At 52.6% G+C, this 18,290-nt stretch overlaps 1 protein-coding gene across 1 annotated transcript in view; it reads left to right on the top strand.

Annotated features, from left to right (window-relative positions):
* The window catches only part of LOC123383782 (MAP/microtubule affinity-regulating kinase 3-like), a 154,167-nt gene that overhangs the window by 130,893 nt on the left and 4,984 nt on the right, over positions 1-18,290 (top strand). Inside the window, exon 3 of the mRNA XM_045052020.1 lies at positions 3,034-3,094. The gene's annotated coding sequence lies outside the window, so the exon portion shown is untranslated. The remainder of the gene's footprint in view (positions 1-3,033; positions 3,095-18,290) is intronic.

Genomic DNA, 18,290 nt, shown 5'->3' with positions numbered 1-18,290 from the left:
ATCCCATTCCAAACCGATGAGACTCTTGGCATGTTCTGGAAAAGACCTTGGTGTGCAAGTCCGGTGTCAGGTTCCCCAAGGCTCCAAGGAAAGAGATGTCCCAGGCATGATGGAGGGGTGAAGGCTCTTGGCCTCCCTTGTAGCAGCTCCCAATGCCGGCTGTGAATGTGGGACTGCCCTGTTGTCACAGGAGCAGGACTCTGCCAAGGAAAGCAAGGGAAAGAGAGGGATTCTAGTCTTCGGGGAACTGGGAAGGTGTGTTAGTGCTGGGGAAAGAAGGTCCCTGCCTGCCTTCAGTGCACATTGCTTTTTTGAGTCTTGTAACAGGCACATGACAGTTACCAAGTCTCAGGCACCCACAGAATGCCAGGCGTGGGGCCAGGTGCCCTGACACACGGAGAGGCCATACCATGAGGCTTCTCAGGCTGCACACAGCAGAATGCAGGTGTGCAATCTGGGCTCCACACTTCCAAGCTATAGCCCTGTCACCTCCTTTCTCTGAGCCTCCGCCACGTCCTCTAAAATGGGGTCATCAGTTGCTACCTTAACAGGGTCGGTCCTATGAGGATTAGTTTGGGTAATGTGACTGGCCCAGCCTATGGCAGGCCGCCAACAGATACGGTTTGAATCCATTTGGATCTCCAGGTTAGACTGTGGAGTTTTGCACTGTTATCTCAAAGTCCCCCTTGAACCTAGCCTAAATCCATACTGTCACAATTCCAGGATGCTCCATTTAGACAACTTCAAGGAGCAATTGGAGTTGTTGTTGTTATTGTTGTTGTTGTTCTTTGATAGCCACTGAGTGACAGAAAAACCAAAGCGGCCTAAACAAGCAATCAAACGAGGCAGGAGAGAATGATTTACGTCCTAAGAAGGCTAAGGGCAGACAGTTTTAGGCAAGGCCGTAGCTGGGTGCTTGATGACATCAGTAGCAATCATCTTTCCCGACCTCTTGGCCTTGCTTACTTTCCTCTGTGCTGGTGTCATTCTCAGCTGGGCTTTTCTGTTAGGAAAGCAAGATGGCCCCCAACAGTCACCTTCAGCCTCCCAACAGAAAAAGAACCCCTCATTCCCTATGATTCCAGCCCTAAGGTCAGGACCCACTGGGACCTAACTGGCACATACCCAGTGCTGAGCCAATCACTGTGGCCAGGGAGGATGGCCAGATTGAGGTCGTGTGACCACCCTCCCTAAGGAGACTCCCGAGCTGTTCAACCTGTTTTCCTGTGTGGGAGTGAACCTGAGAGAACAGAGGTTAGTGTCCAGTTGCTGCCTCCTCTGTGCTTAATATCCTGGGTTGCACCTGCTCTTATCCTCTTCCCGCCTCCCACTGTCTTCATGGCAGCACTTCTTCCCTTCCCCCACTGCTTTCTTCCGTACCATTTCACCCGTACCAAAAAGGACCACGACTTCCTGTTTGAATTCAGGATCCGGGGCCCACGCCCAGCTTCAAGATTTGTTTTTTTGCGTCCCGGTATAATCGTTTATTCAGTCAACCAGTGTCCACTGAGTACCTACTATGTGCTCCCGTGAGTTTTTTCAGGGTCTAATTATTCTGGGTTTCTGGGGGCAAATCCCAGGAGCCTTCCAAGGAAATGAGTTTTGTCTGAGCAAGCTTCTAGAGGCTAGCTTCCAGTCCCTCGGTGCCACCCACTGTGTGGCCCTGAGGGAAGTCTTTCCCCTCTCTGGACATGTGCTTTCTTATCTGCAAAATGAGGCACTGGGAAAGTTGAAATCCTAGAGCCCTCTCAGCTCTGACATCCTGTGTGGCTGGGTCTTAGAACAAGCCCCTCCAGCTGAGTCAGCCTGTAAGCACCATGGACAGTGACCACAACACTCCCTCTGCTGCCACTAGGAGCATCCTGGTTGCTGTCCCCATGGGTGCGCTGAACTGAGTCCACAACCACATAGTACTGTGTCTGAACCTTCCACTTCTTGGCTAATGAGAACACCCAGGGCAGAAAGACCCCGCGGCTTTTGTGCCTGTGTGGACCCCAAGGCTCTAAGTTCCTGTCAGGTGGCCTAATGCTGCTGCTACAGAAATTCTCTTTTGAGGTGTTTGTGAATCCCAAGCCCTCCCACCACTGAAAGTCAAGTCTGGAACTCTAAAAGGAAGCATAGGGAGGGAGGCCACATGGAGGAGAGGAGAGGATCCGATAGAGGTTGCTATGTGTCCATGGAGCCCATCCTTCCTCTGCCTCCCTGTCCCTCCCTTCTTCTTCTCTCACCCACTCCCCTTTCTCTGTTATAGCCGAAATTGGTCACAGCCCCGTGGAAGAAGAAAGATGCCTGATGTGTCAGTAGGGAGGCGAGGGATCCTTTTGAGGCATGCCCAGTGGGAGGACTTTCTTTTTCTTCCGGTTGAGTCTAGTTTCTCTTCACCCTTTGAACACTTGGAGACATGAATTAATTCCCCTGGTCACTGTGTCACTCATTGGTCACCTCACTCGGCTGCTCACCCCATCTGTGTCTTCCCATCTTTATTGAGCTCAGCCTTTTTTTTCAAGCAAGAAGGGAGATTTCTTAGGAGAACATAGACAGCCCAAGGACAAGCAGAGAGTAGAGTAGCTGGTCCTCCCCAAAGATGGGAGCCAGCAACTGTTTAAGACATGAGAAGCCAAGCCTGCTGTATCTTTTCGCCATTCTGGGGTCACACATTCACTCACCTCTGCTCCTCTTTGTACATCACTAGACCCTTCCATCTTTTCAATCTCTTGGCTTCTCTCCATTTCCACTGCCATGACCCTAGTGTAAAGTACTTTCCTTTTTTTTTTTGCCCGGGAAACTGAGGCAGCCTCCTGAATTTTCTCCCGAATCCCACCCTTGCCCACTTCCAATCTGTGTCTCTCACTACAGCCAGAGGGATTTTTAGAAATGAACAGTTTATTCAACAGATTTCACTGATCCTAGGAAAGACGTCAAACTCATAAGCACGGTGTGGAACTGGATTACCACTCCCCCACATTCGGTGCCCTGTATCAAAGTGCCCTGCTCGGTTGGAGGATTATACAGCACGGCCCATGTTGTCCTCAGGCATGGCAGAGGGGCTGCTGAACAGTGAAAACAGATGTGAGCACACGCGTGAAGAACCAGGGTGAGTAATTTACCACTTTTCTTTTCCTTTTTCCACGACAATGGCAATATTCCAGATAGAGACAGACTGCTCTGTCAACCTGAGTCCAGAGGGGAGAGGAGACGAAGGAGAGCCACATGTGCATGTAGTCTGAGACATAAAGAAACTTTATTGTAGGCCACAGAGATTTAGAGAATTGTGTGTTATGCAGCGTAACCCATCCTAACCTAACCGATACGCATAATCCATGAACTCTTGCCCATCGCCCCATTGCTTTGCTGAGGCACCACTGGCCTTTCGGTCCTTACACAGGTTGCTCCCTCCCTCCTTACAACATTTGTCTGTGACTCTCTCTCTCCTGGGAAAGTTCTTCACTCCCACTGTTGGGCAGTTGACAGTTACTCACCAGTGAGGTCTTGGCTTCGCTGTGAAGTACTCAGGAAAGGATTGCCTGGTCTCTGTTCAGAATACCTAGAATTTACCTTCTTTGTCATTAGAGCTCTTTCACTACACTCTAAGTTGGAGGAAAACAGAGCCCAGGGATTTAGATCATGCTTCTTTGAGGCCCTACTCCACCCCCCACCCATGTGCCCGGGCCCATGCTGAGGGGCTGGAGGTAAGGGGGTACATCAGCCCTGCGCCCTGCTCCCACAACCTGCCCCGTGACGGGGGAGATAGGTGTGCAAGCGGCAGCATTTGAACCCATTATGATCGTTCTAGCAGGAAATTAGTGTAAAGAGGCCAGCGAGAAGGCCAGGAAGAGGGGGAGTCAGAGATGGCTTTGAGGAGGATTTGGAGGTGTCCAGGTCGGGGGAGCTTCCTGGGAGAGTGGGCGATGGGGGGATCTGACGGAGGGATTGTAGGGCAAGAAGTGGTGCCCAGAGTTTCCAGGACTTGAAAGAGGATGAACCCAGGAGAAGTTGGAACCAGAAGTAAATATCTGGCGTCTGTGTGTATTCCTGGGAACACAAGTGAGCGTTCCTGTTGGAGTGCCTTTGGAAGCTCATGGTGTTGGCTTCCTGGGGTCGAGGGATGGTGATAATGATGACAGTGGGTTCCAAGCCCTTTCACACCGTGGATATCAGTGGCAGGCTCTGATCCGAGGGTGTGGTGGGCGTGTGTGGGCAGCTGTGTTCCCGGACACAGCAGCGGGAGAGACATCTTTGTCTCCACTCTGCTCATTGGACACGTCTGGATGCCTTAAATTCCTGACTTTGTCTTCTTCTAAGAAAACCCGCCACGGCTCTTTCTAGTGAATCAAGGCTTCCTGTGTACACAGCCCAGTAGTCATTTAAAACGTGTGTCAGGTGAACAAAATGAAAGAGAGACGAATCGCCGAAGCATCACGTCCCTGGGTATGATGTCTCTCCGCGTGATCTTGTTGTTAAAAGAATCCGCAGGGACCAGGATGAAAGCAGATGCTCCATGATTAGGGGCTGTGGTCACTCAGCCGGCCCCTGCTCTGGGAAAGTGAGGTGTTTCCTGGGGTTTGAGGGCCCTGATGGGACATGACAGAAAAGCTTCTCGGCCTCCCAGAAGGTAGGAGGGTGGGCAGTGATGCTGGAAAAGTCACCCCCCTCTGTGGCCCTTGAGTTTCTCGCTGTTGGAATAGGGAGGGAGGTACCATTCCCCGACTGCCAACCTCACTGGCTGTGCGGCTGAGGCAGTAGGTGGACAGTTCTCGGAGAAGCCCATTGATTCCAAGGAATTGTGGCTGTTTGATGGTATTATCTTCATGCGGGTGTGAGGTGGACCCTGCTGGGCTCCCCATACTGGAGGGGACAGACACCCACAGAAACTGGACCAGACCCAGCACACAAGCTCTCCTCAGGAAAGCTGACCTCTGTGTGGTGCTTGTCTAGAGGAAGGGACTTCAGCACTCACTGGGGGGGTGGGGGGTGGGAGGTAGATGGAATAGCACTACCAAGGAGGAGTCTTGTGAGCTGGGACCATAAGGGGAGGAAGAGGGGACAGGCAGGGGCGGGGGGGGCAGGTAGGGAGGGGAGCAGAGGAGCAAAGGCCTGCAAGCCCAGGCAGGCCTAGGCGGTGGTGAAAGGAACGCCATCCTCCTGCCTCAGAGAGCTGGTTGAATCTGGCACAACAGGGCCGCTTCCACGGCTCTCTGGGCTAGAGGGTGAAGCTGAGCTCCTGCCTGGCCCTCCGCCCGTCTTGCCGTTTTCAGGTCCAGCAGAGCTCACCCGCAGAGCGTAGACATGAGCCTGCCCACCCGACGGATGGGAGCACGGGCTCTGGTCAGATGATGGGGGGGCCAGGGGCCCTCCCGCGGCGGACCGGAGGCCACAGGCGTGGGCAGTGTAGACGCTGAGGCTGCACGCTGCCAGGGTCCGGCTAGGGTCAGTTCCAAAGCCAGTCGGCTCCTCCCTAGGGCCCCTGGTCTCAGACTAGCTAGTGCCTGCTGGTGAGGCTTCAGAATCTTCCAGACCACAGCTGGAGGGATCTGGGTCTCTCCAGATCAGCACGTAGGTATCACTTAGTGTGCCCTCTCAGACTGGCATCCCCGGCAGCCTGCAGGGCCCAGCTGCGGAGCCCAACGCTGCGTGTCTGTGCTCCATGTGAAACAGTGCTGCAATCCATGAGTAGTGTCCGCAGCGGGTGAGGAAGGGGAGGCCTGGGTTATGCACGCCAGCCATTTGCCACTCCTGGTACACCCCCGCATTTTGCATATGGAGAAACTGAGGCCCAGAGGGAAGAATGCCCTCGTCCAATTGCCTGTCCTTTCACTTCCCGCTCTGGCCTCTCGACGGAACTCTTGGGACCCCCCGTGACACCACGTGAAAACAGTCAACTATGTGTGTGACAAGGAAATCATACTGGATGTGTCTGGACCCACACCATGTTTGTCTTCTTGTTTTTCCCCTTTGCCTCTGTTCTGTTTTAATACTTCGTGTGTTTCGTGCATTATGAAGGATGGTGGGACAATGAACATCCGTGGGCCCACAGCTCAACTCCAGAACTAGAACATTCCCAGTCACTTCCATCTTCTCCTGGCCTGCAGGTCACCCCTCTCTGCAATTTGGTGTTTGTTTGTTTGCCATTCTCTTGCTCACAGGCCGACTGAATAAGCCTAAACATTAGATTGCTTCTTCGTTCTCAAGCTCTAAAAACTTCCTCTCTGTACGTAGATCTCAAAAATTTGCATTTTTGTACTCAACATTTCCCTCTCTCTGAGCTTGAGCTGTGCTGCTGTGTAGCTGGAGTTTGCTGTCACCAGTGTGGAAAGAAATTGTGTGACCGTGCTACAATTTCTTTTTGCATTGCTCTGTCAGGGAGTATCTGGGTCATTTCCTCTCTCCCCCTCCTCTTGCTAACAGTGCTGCGACGAACTCTTCTTGGGTGTGCCTTGTGTGACTCCTGGGAGTGGATTTGCAGGGTGCTAAGGCATGGGACTGGTCAACCTAACAAGAAAAGGCCAAAGCGGTTTTCAGTGTGGCCAGACCAGGTTTCACACTCATCAACCGCGGGTGCCAGCTGATCTCCATCCTCTCAGACCCTCGGTGCTGTCAGATGTCACATGTCTTCCTCACTGTGAGCCTGATGGATGTGAAATCTCTCACGGGGACCTTACCTTGCACTTCCCTGCATCCTCGTGACATCGGGCAGCTTTTCCCGTGTTCATCTGTGCACTCCGTTTCCTCCTCTACGACATGCCTGCTGTGGTCTTTTTGCTCATTGCCTCTCTTCTTCCTGTGGATTTGTAGGACTTCTTTATGTATTCTGGATACTGATCCTTTCCTAGTTGTACATATGCCAGAGGCCTTCTGCTTTTAGTCATTTGTCTTTTCACCCGTCTTTTGGTGAAAGGAAATTTACATTTTACTGCAGTCAAACCTATCGATTTTTTTTTTTATGCTTACTGAGCTTTTAACACCTTGGTAAAGAAATTGTTCCCAACGCCAAGTTTGCAAAGATATTCCCCCACAATATCCCCCTCTTCAACTTCTCTCTTTCAAATATAGATTTTTAATGTGTCTGGAATGGTTTCCGATGTCCCAGCACCGTCTACTAACTGGGCCGCCTTTCTCCAGTCACATGTCTAGAAGCCTTTTTAAAACTCCTAAGTACTGAGCTCTTCAGATCTCTGATCATTTGTAGCACACCTGCAGTCATTCATGCCTGCTGTCCGCGTGTTCTCCCCTCTCCCTCTTTCTACCATTGCGATCCCTGGTACGTGCAGGTGCCCCAGGAGGCCCTGTGTAGCCATGTATGGATTTTTTTCCTATGTTTCTTTCTTTCACATTTTTTGAGAAGGAGAGAGAGAGAGAGTGGGGAAGGGGCAGAGACAGAGAAAATCCTAAGCAGGCTCCATGCTGTCGGTACAGAGCCCGATGTGGGGCTCGGTCCCCTGACTGTGAGATCGTGACCTGGGCTGACAGCAAGAGTCAGACGCTTAATCGACGGAGTCACCCGGGCGCCCCATCCATGGATGTTTTTGTGAGGATGAGGAAACAGGAGCACAGAGGAGGGTTGAGTTTGTACCACGAGACTGCATGGTCCCTTTGGACCCCGACCAGGCCCTAGCTCTCCCTCCTGGTGACTGGTCCAGGACCCGGGGATGGGTCTGCCATGGGGCCCCTCACGGAGTGCAGAAGAGCTTTGTCCCTGAACCCTGGATCCATGGTGGGTCTGGGCCTGCCCTGGACCTCCTTGGCCCTGGAGGGTGCCCTCCCCAGTTCCCGAGGCTGAGCCAGGCCAGCTGGCATTGTTCCTGTTTGTGGCCGGGGAGTCCCAGCTCCAGTTAGAGACTTCTCTCTTTTGTAGGCTCTAGAAACTCTGAGAAGGGCCCTCAGTGCTGGGCCCTCGATTAAGGGGTTTCAGAAGGCAGGAGCCCCAGGGACGCCTTGCTTTGCAAAGCCCCTTGTGTTCCAGGAATTGCTCTCTGTGGCCACCTCAAGACGAGGTGTTTTTGACAAACATGTGTCACCTGCATGACACTTGTAAGCAGTTATGCCATGGCCATAAATCTGGGCTTGTGCTACCGAGTGCCATACCGGCTCCTACATGTGGCTGAAGCACTGCCAACGGTGTCTCTGCTGGTTTGTCTGGCAGTGGGGGGTGCCAGGCTGCTTCAGGACACATCGGCTCCCAGCTAGTGGCTGTATGCTATGAAGTCCCAATGCCGACGTCTTTCTCAGCATCCCACTCCCCCTTCCTGACCTTCCTGGCTCCCACTGGATGTCTCACAATGTGAACACTTTTGCACCCAGTCATGCTAATTGCTCTGAAAAGAAATAAAGCGGGAGGAGTGTGCAGGGAGTGACGCAGGCCATTTGTAAGAAAGATCTGTGATCTCCGGTTTGTTTAACAAACCTACTGGGTCAGAGCGTGAAGGAAATGGGGGGGAGCCGTGCGGGTATCCGGGAAGAGCATGCTAGTCAGGAGAGCTGTACATGCAAAGGCCCAGAGGTCAGGTTGGGTCTTATGGGTTGGAGGCAGGTGTGTCTGGAGTGCAGTGAGAGGCGCAAAGCTGGGAGCAGGGTGGGAGTAGGGAGCATCGTGTGGGATGGTGAGGCATTTGGCTTTCACCTGGAGTGTCATGGAAAGCGGCTGGAAGGCCCTGGGTAGGTCCAGGAAACCGCAGAGGAGGCCAGATGGCTTAGGCGCAGCCGCTCCCGGGCCAACTAGACCTTGGTCGTAACTGTGCTGACTGCAGATCCTAGCTGTAGAGCAGAACCCAGGTGACAGCAAACATGAGGGCCAGGTGACGGTCCCGAGGCCACCAGTCCATCTGTCTGCAGCCAGGCCTCTGCCTATAGATCCTGCAGCCTGTGCATCCTGCCCAGAATGCTGGGATGCCGGGATCAGTTAGGTTCTGCTGCGGAATAACCACCCCGAAATGTAGCGGCTTGCACCAACTGTTGACTTACCTGGGCAGCTAGCTGGTCGGGCAGGTCTTCCGGGCTCCCTCAAGCATGTGTGGTCAATGGCAGGGGTCGGCTGATTGCCGGCTGGCTGTTGGCCGGGGCGACTAGGGGCGGTGGTGAGTAGGCTACACGTGTCCCATTCTTCCAGGAGGCCATCTGGGCTTCTGCACATGGTGGTGCCAGGATCCCGAGAGGGTGGGCACACAAGGCCACGAGGCTCTTTGAGACCTATGCCTGAAAATGGGACGGCATCATTTCCACCACATTCTGTCGGCCAGAGCAAGTCACGGAGCCAGCGCAGATTCAAAGCGGGGGGATCTAGACCCCACCCCTGGTGGGAAGAGCTGCCCCATCATAGTGCAAAGGGTACGGAGACAGGGGACTGGAGGAACAGAGCTGTTTAGGGGTCAACCGCAGTGTCCCGTGTTCTGGAGAGAGGAGCAAGGCAGGAGCCAGGGCCCCTGAACAGTCAGCCATGGCTGTGTCTCTGTCGCCCTGAAGAAACCAGACCCCCAACAATCCAGGACTAGGCAGAGGAAGCTCAGACCATTTGTTCCTTTGTCACCAAATGCCACCTAGCCAGTAGCGATAGACTCAACAGTCCCCATGGAGGTGTCTTTCTCTAGGGTGCTTACACCCAAGGACTGCGGAGATCATATGGAACATCGCACACCTTTGGACCACCTCTTCCAGGAAGCCCTCCAGGCTTCTTCTGGGCTCTCCAGGCTCACCCCCCTCCCCCCGTCACAGAAGACAGGGTATTTGTGTCCCTCATTGGTGCACGTGTGTGTCAGCCTCCTGAGTCAGAAAGGCCAAGGCCTCAGGACGGGGCTGTGTCTCACTCACCCCGAATCCCTACTCCTAGCTGGGAGTGTGCACTGAGGATGAGGCTGGCAAGGTATGGGTATACTGGGGACCTGCGTTCAGGGCTGACTCACAGTTGATGTCTGCAAAGGAAGGGGAGGGTCACTGTACCTGGTAGCAGGCCCCAGATGAGCTCGGCCTGGAGCCGGGACGGGGGGTGCTGGGAACGCATGCTGGATGCAGGCGGCAGCCAAAGCTCAGCGGAGCAAGGGCAGAGACCACAGTCCTCTTGCAGACAGAAATGGGTCTCAAGCTCTGGGCGCAGGCACCAAGGCAGGAAGGCAGCCCACAGGAGAGCGTGCAGAGAAGCCACTCCGGGTGTTCAAGGCCAGCACTGGGCAGATGGAAAGGCAGGCAGGGCCTGCCAACCCTGAGGAAAAAAGAAACATCAGCCACGTTTGGCTATAGTCAGCTTTCGTTTACTGGAGTTTCCCTTGCCTGAGATACACTGTACCCAAAATCAATATTATTAGCATTAAAAAAGAGAAGCCAACTAGGAGGTAGCAACCCCGAATGCACTGTGGTTTCGGTGCCATCCCAGCGCAGGAGAAAAACCTTCATCACCTTCTCATGCATACCAGAGACAAGGGAGGGAAGAATGGCGGCGGGTTGGGGGGGGGGGGGTGCTGTCTTCACGAGGCCTCCAGGAGTGCCTCCCTGGGGCTCATAGTGAGTTAAGCCAGCCAGGCCTGCGAGTGTGCCAGCTCGTCCTGCCCACCTGGCGTCAGCACCATTGCCCCAGGCTGGGCCGGGCCGTCTCCCGTGGGGAGAGAGCTTGAAGCTTTTGCAGTTTGTAGTGGTCTGTTGTATTTAGAAACCCGAGCATCCCAGGGTCATAAATTACCTTGAACTAGTTTGCTAACCCTTGTGACTCGGTACAGCGCCTTCTCAGAAGCGGCCAGTTATGTCACGGACTGAGTGAGGCGTGGCCCAGTCCCCGCAGCGAGGCAGCGTGTGCCAGGCCTGGCGTGGATGGTAGCCACCCAGGACCACGGGGACGATGCAGGGAGGTGCCGCAAGTCTGTGCACGGCATTTCTGTGGAAATGCACTCCAGAAGGGAGAAGGGTCTGTGAGTCCATGAAGTGGGATTCTCACTCCCGGCACGTGGTCGTGAGAGCTGTACCACATGGAAGAGGCAGAGGGCACCGTGTAGTTCAGCATTCCTGTTACGTCCCTGCTGGAGGATCAGCTCCTGCTGGCACCTTCCCAGGGATGGGGGCTCATCGCTGCCTGAGACATTGCACACTGACAGGAAGTTAGCTTCCCGCAAATTCCAGCTCCATCATCTGGGTACATGTTCTGAATCGGTGCTTGCAACAGCCTGGACAGAGTGGGAGGCCGTTGCAAGGCTGCTGGCCAGCTAGGACGGCTCTCCCCGCCTTTCCTCCATTGCCACAGCCCTCTGGCCACAACAGGTGCTAAAGGGCCCATCTGGTTAGACATTCCGAGTGTTACCCTGCACTGCAAGTTCATTGGCCACGGCAATGTTGACATCAAGAGAAACACGTGTCATTTTCTCATCTCTAGAAAGAGCTCCAACCCCCTCCCCGTTTTGTATTCAGAAAGCAGAGGGGTGACCCACACTTTCTGGGGTCATGGGGAGGAGATTCAGGTGTGAAGGGAGCATCTGCTTGTAATGTGGGATCCAGTTCCAGGATCCCCTGGCGTTCCTTGAAATTTGCTGGAGAAACAGAACCCATTTGATGTGCAAAACCAGGCTTCCAACAGAATGGGACAGCTGAAACAGCCCAAAAATGGACAAACCGCATGAAACAGGTTTTGAAGGCTGCAGCCTTTCTGGCAGTCTGAGCCTCTCCGAGCAGCAGGGAACGGGTTTTGCCGGGAGACGCCCGTTTGCGATGGCGCGCGTGCTACTTTTCCCCCGGGCGAGACAGGTGCAAACTCAGATGTATTCATTTTCCACAAAGGAAACGACTCGGTTTTGACCATGTTGCAGACCTAGGACTTGGCTCCCTTGTTCCCGGGGGGTGTGTGTCTGGTTTTCACTCCATTCCGAAGGAGCCTGTGCAGGCTCCCAACTTTGAACCTTCTAATGATAATGATTTACTGGTTTCAGGGTGTTCGGGGTGGGGGTGGCGGGGGGAGGTGGGACAAGAAGAGTGATGCAGAGTTTGGAGTCTGAAGGAATGATTAGCTGCGTGGGGGGCCCGGGGCCAGTGCTGATGCTGTAGTTAAGGCACAAGGACTTTCCGCAGCACCAAAGCATCACCTTTTGCTTCTCATCAACCCCTTGAAACGAACTCAGTCATGTTCACTGATAGGAATCAGTACCACGTAATGAGTGTCCGCCGTGGGTCGGGGCCTCACCGCACCTGTACCACCAACCCCACCCGTTCAAGAGGGTTATGGTGCGCCCCAGTGTTTGAGCTCTGGGAGACTGGGGCAGAGAAATGCTGAACAGCTTCCCTAGACAACACGGCTTTCAAATGCAGATCTGAGACTTCCCACCCAAAGCCTTTCCAGGTCCTGTCCTTGGCGCCTGTGGAAGGTACAGATTTCCAGGCCCTGTCCTTGACGTGCCTGACTCGGTAGGGTCGGGGGGCGGGGCCCGAGACTCTGAATTTTGCCCCCTTTCCGCGTGATTCCAGCAGGCAGCCTGGACACCCAGCCTCTGTCCAAGCAGGCCAGTGTCCAGTATTCGGCTGTGCCCAGCTCACCAGTGTGAGCTCAGAAACACCGAACCAAGCAGTTCCCGTAGATCCCCCCACCCCCACCCCCCTACCCCTGGCAGAAGAATCCTAAAACCCTGACTGGCATTTTCCAAAGGTCCCAGCAAGCTTCTCGGGACCCTGAGCAGCCAGCTGGTGAAACCTGAGGACTGCTTGTTTGGGGAGTGTGGGGGCTGCTTCTGGAGAAGGTGGGCTTGGTTACAAGTGTTGTCTTCATTGGAACGAGGACGTGGAAGGGAAAGCAATGAGTCCAAATTAATCCGTTTTCCTGTGAACTTCTTCCACCACCCCGTGCCAAGGCGAGGCAGCCTTTGTAATTAACTGACTGGGCCTTTTCTCCCCCCAAACCCAAAATGGGAGCGTGCGATTTATTTTGTGTGCGAGGTGGTATGAAAATTGCCAAAGTTGGCAGATGAGGCTGGGATGTTGGTGGAGCTGGGTCAACAGGGCTGAGCTGTCTGTCACCTCCAGGTCGGAATGGGGAGCTGGCTCCAAAGCAGGGACAGGGGCCGGGGCCACGGAGGTGCTGTGCGTGCCGAGGGCTGAGCAGGTGGCCTTGGGAGGAGAGCAGAAACTTCTTAGCACTGTGGATGGGAGTAGAGGCACTACAGTTCTGAAATCAAACCCTTCTCCTCGTCCTACCCTGTGTCACCACGGACCAGACACTGAACTCTCCAAGCGTCAGAGTCCACGTGGGTTCAGCGGTCTTTACTGAGTGCCTGCCGTATGTCGTGGACCCGAGTTCATCTGCCTGATGCGCATAAAGACCATCACTGAGACACGGGGTATAAAGCAAAGCAAGAGTTTATTCCAGAGGCAGGAGGGCAAGCCTCACATCCACCTCCCTAGAGGAGGAGAGTCAGGGGTACTTAGTGGCGAAGGAAAAAGGTCAGGGTACAGAGTTGCGGCTGCTAGCCCTTTGGTTACCCTTTTCAGTCCCCAGGGTCTTTTGATCCGTCCGCATTCTTGTGGGTATTGGGACCACCACCCGGCCGCGGCCGTTACTTCCTGCTGAGGTGGGGTGGAGACTGGGGTTAGACAAGGGGAAACTTTGGGGTGGAAAGGAATGGCCTGCATTACCGGGATTTTTGTACTTTGGTCAATAGTTCCTGTACCATGTTGTGTCTAGGGCTTTAGGGGTACTAGAGAACAACAGGCAGCATGTTGTCCTCATGGCTTGATTCCCTTGTACCAGTTCCCCCACGTCGGAGGTTCAGGTCCAGCAGAGGCTCACTGGTCTGAGCCGGGTCCCTTTCGACCTCCTCCCTGCTGACAGGTGTAGGGAACCTGTGGATTCTTGTCATTCAAGTGTGAATCCACGGCTCAATTCCCTGTAGTCTCGGGGGAGTGGGGGGTCAACGGCACCTCGCAGGGTCTGACCTGGACAGTGAGGCTGGAGCTGGTCCTCTGGGCTCCCGCTCTTCAGGTCTTTAGTGACATCTTGAGTGACACCTTTGGATGTCACCAAGGGATTCAGGCAGCGTGAAGACACATCTGTGAGGTACATCAGCCTGCCGGAAGCAAACTCAGGCCCTGGATGTACCTGATAGTATCCAAATCGCTGGTGGGAGCCCCGCCAGCACCTCCTAGGTCACGAAAAGAACATAGAAAGTCTTGCATATGACATTCCACAGGGGCTTAAACCAAGCCCTCTTCTAGGGACCACTCTTTCCCAAAGCAGGGCAGATGGCACGGGTTGTTCCCAAGTGAAGTGGGTTTCTTGGCAGAGCTTTGCCAAAGTTCATTTTTTTCCCCCTTTTTCCACTCTCTCGGTGTCTCCAGGAAGCGTGTGATTTCCACTGAATGCCCAAGGCCTTGGACTCTGTGGTTGTCACTCCACTGTCCCTCTGAATTATTAGCGGCAGTCCAAACCTAGAAATGATCTCGCTTCAAAGCATTTTGACAACTCCCGAGGCCTTCTCTGAACACCAGGGAGGAACCTCAACCCCGTTGATAAAGGTGTCTGCAGATACAAGCAAACCCCGAGAATTTCCCATTGTTCTTTGCATTCTGGGAAAGGCTGCGTGCCGGTCTTCCCCAGGTTTGGGGCGTCTCAGTTGTATACCCTTGAGAACTTGTGGGCACCCAGTCTTAGGGTTGTTTTTAGCACAAGCGTTGCCTTTTGTAGCATTTCGCTGAAACCGGAGCCCGCAGTATACTTCTGGATCCACTGAAGAGGGGCATCTTTCCCATAACGGGTGCTTCGAGGAATGTGGCTAATTATTTCTTTCATCAGATGCTCTAGGGTAAGGATTCCTTCTATTTCCAGCCGGTGTCAAGGCCAGCACGGTGTCCAAACCCCCACTCCTTACTTAACTCCTCTTTGGTCCTCCAAGGGACGTTGGGGTTGATATGTAGTTAAGTCTATCTTTGGCACGAGAGCTCTTCCAGAGGGTCTTGGAGTCTTTGACGGGCTGCCAGCATGGTTCCCTTGGGCAGTCGGTCCACTTTGTGGCGTCTTCCGCAGCGGACGGTAGCTGATGGGTCACCACTGCTCCCAGCTCTTCCTTGTCTTTGACCCGTGACACTGTCCCCATCCGTGAACACGTCCACGTCTGGATGCTCCGATGGCAGCTTGTCCAGTCGGGATGGCTGCGATCATCTTGTTCAGCTTTCCGTGTGTCTCTGGTGATCTTTCTGAGTGGCCCTTAGATCACCGGGCCACTTTTCTCTCACGTGTACCTCGGCTGGTCTGGCTTCGGTTTGCGGGGCTTCAGGGAAAAGCAGTGTTCGTTCTCAGGGCTTCCAGTCAACACGGTGGGAGAAAACTGGAAACCTTAGTTTGGAGAGTCAGGGTCAGATATTCAAGGAAACCAGAAGAAGTCAGGACCCAGCCCAGGTGTATAGACAACCAACGAAGCCTCCCAGACGGCTCATCGGAACCATGATCTTACATTTTCACAGGTGTGTTACTGGAACAATCTCTCTCTCTGAAACCACCCTCATCTCCACCAAAGAGAGCCAGATTAGGACACGTTTGTTTGTGAAATTGTCCAGTTGAAGCTGGGCCTGTTTACACAAGCGCCATCACAACGGTGATTGGTCATATAGGTGTTGGGTTTTTTCAATCTGCTTCGCTGGAACTTTTCGTAAGGAATGTCAGATTGAACTTTTAACAGCCTTGTCAGGCTAAAGAAGCCAAGCCAAATACTGGCCATCAGCCTTTGCCTGCCATACCTATAGGTGTGGGTGGCTCCCTCTCTTCTCGAGATCCCCCAAATACCCTGAGGTTCCTGCACCTGCCAGGAAGTGACGACCTTCCTTATTCACCTGGTAGGGCTGCTGGAAACTTTGTAAGCAAGGTACGAGGCCAGTTTTCCAAGGGGCTTCATTGGCTCGGCAAAGTCAACCTTAATTAGCTCCTTAAAGCTCTCTGATTGTAGCTGAGTCTAGGCATATCTCCCTCAACTATGACATTCCAGTCAAAGCCTTGGCAACATGAGCAATGTTTCCAGTGGCGTCCTGTTGCAAGGAGAACGGATTCGTATCGAACTTCTGCAAATAAATACACTGCCGTGAAAGTAGGAGAATACTCCCTGAGAGTTTTGAATTCTGGTGGTACCAGGTAGGGAGAAAGGGATAAATGTTTCCTATCTGTGTATGAAGAAATTATTTACCAAACGTCTGCCAAATGTCATAGGCAGACTTAAATTTAGAAGAGCAAACATTAGAGGACCAGCAATGTTTACACAAGGGTCTGTTTGAAAGCAGTTTCCCCATTAGTTCTGGGACTTCTTACTAAGCTTAGCTTTATGATCCTGAAGGGATCAGAGAGCTGTATTTGTCAATGCAGTGCAGCTGGCAAGGAGATTCTGTGACACACGCTACTTCAGTAGTTAGTATTACAAGCGATGACGCTATACCAGGACATATCAAACCCTTAGGAATCTTATAAAATCTCTAGGACACTTAGAGCAATCACCCATACAACAAAGCCTAAGAAGGTTCCTCATCGCTTATTTGATGATGCCTCCCATGTCATTTGACACACCAGGGAATAAGCCTAATTCGTCAAAAAGACTTCCATTCACAAGCTGGGTTTTTGGAAGTTGGTGAAATACCAGAAGGTTTCAAAACACGTGCCTAAATAGGATTACAGATCATTACAAAACAGGATACTTATTTAGCCGGGATGGCAAGAAGAGATTCTCAAGGTAAATGCAGACAGCAAGGTAAATGGAGCTGTGAGCAAACCTTAGCTCTCTTAACACTGAGCAGATTAAACTTTCTTAAGGAAGCAAAGACCTAACAGAGACAAGACATAGAAACTTTGTTTTTCTAGGCAGCTTAAAGATAAAGAAAAACCTCTGTTGATAATTTAGACCCATCATCTAAGAAGCCTCTGTCACATGAACAGCGAGAAAACCCAAATTCCAGTCTTATACCGCTGTACTTTGGATATTAAAACTCATTCGTTGCAACAAGATGAATTTTTAAAAAGATATGCAGTCCCTTCTTTCTTCCTCCGTGTCACCTCCCACGTTGATACATACTTATTTGGACAAGGACATCCAGGGCACTGCATGGGTCTGAGTTCTTGTGGCGGGTGTTGGGATGCGCTGACCAGAATGTCCGGCAGGAACCCAGGTCTCCCAGCCATAGCAATGCTGCCTACAGCCTTCGACGCTCAGACATCATCAGGGATCGCCGTGACTGTAGGCAGCGGCCTTGCCAAGGGCATTGCCCGCTGCCCAGGTGGTCACATCCAAAGACGCTTACGAAGAGCCAGCCCCTTTCACCTAAGTTTGGATGCTTCCGAAGGGCAGTCCAACTTTTGGGACGGCTCAGAGAGTCGGCTAAGGCTTCCGTTGAAGTGTCACTGCTCAACTTCTGCCTGACATCGTTCTCTGCCTCCCCCTTCTCTTCCCCGGGGGTCGATCGCTGCCCTCATAAACTTGTTTCTTACATGCGAAACTCCAGAATCTCGGCCCCGACCATGCATAGCATTTCTTTCGAAAGATTCCCTTCTCGCAAACCTTCTGCAATTTTCCCTTTCGCATTCCTTCAGATTTTGTCCTACGTTTTCCCCTCTTTGTTTTTTTTTAAATTTTGTTTGAGAGAGAGAGAGCACAAGCGGGGGAGGGGGGGAGAGAGAGACACACAGAGACACACACAGAGAGAATCTCAAGCAGGCTCCACTTGGAGCCTGACACGGGGCTCAATCCCACAACTCTGGGATTATGACTTGCGCAGAGGTCAGGAGCGGGATGCTCAACAGACTGAGCCACCCAGGTACCCCAAGTTTTCCCTCTTTGAATAACCAGTCTCACTTTCACTAAATACAGAATTTTTTCCCTTATTTGGTCAAGTAGCCTTAATTACATTTGTTAAAATTATTTACATCTGTCTGTCTGTCCTTCGCTTGCCCGTAAAGCTTCAGAAGCCATTGGACAGGGCTCTAACGTCTTTCTCTTTTCCATCACATTTTGTGACAGTCACAACGCCAACAGCTGGTTTGACTTACAGTAAACACAAGCAGAGTGAAACTATCACATTTAATGTTGGCAATTCTAAAGACTTATGTCCATTTTAACTAAACAAACATCGTTACATTAGCTTTCGAACCAAATATCTTCCAAGATCACTTGAACTTGAAAGACACCTGGGGTTAGTTTCTATCTTTCCTGAGTTTTAGAACGCCCAGTTCTTTTTTCTTTTAATTTTTTTAATGTTTATTTACTTTTGAGAGAGAGAGAGAGAGACAGACAGAGACAGAGCGTGAATGGGGGAGGATTAGAGAGAGAGGGAGACACAGAATCTCAAGCACGCTCCAGGCTCTG

This window comes from Felis catus, chromosome A2 (genome assembly GCF_018350175.1).
Source record: "Felis catus isolate Fca126 chromosome A2, F.catus_Fca126_mat1.0, whole genome shotgun sequence".
In the NCBI taxonomy this organism is placed as follows: domain Eukaryota; kingdom Metazoa; phylum Chordata; class Mammalia; order Carnivora; family Felidae; genus Felis; species Felis catus.
This window is presented reverse-complemented; position numbering and strand designations above follow the sequence as displayed.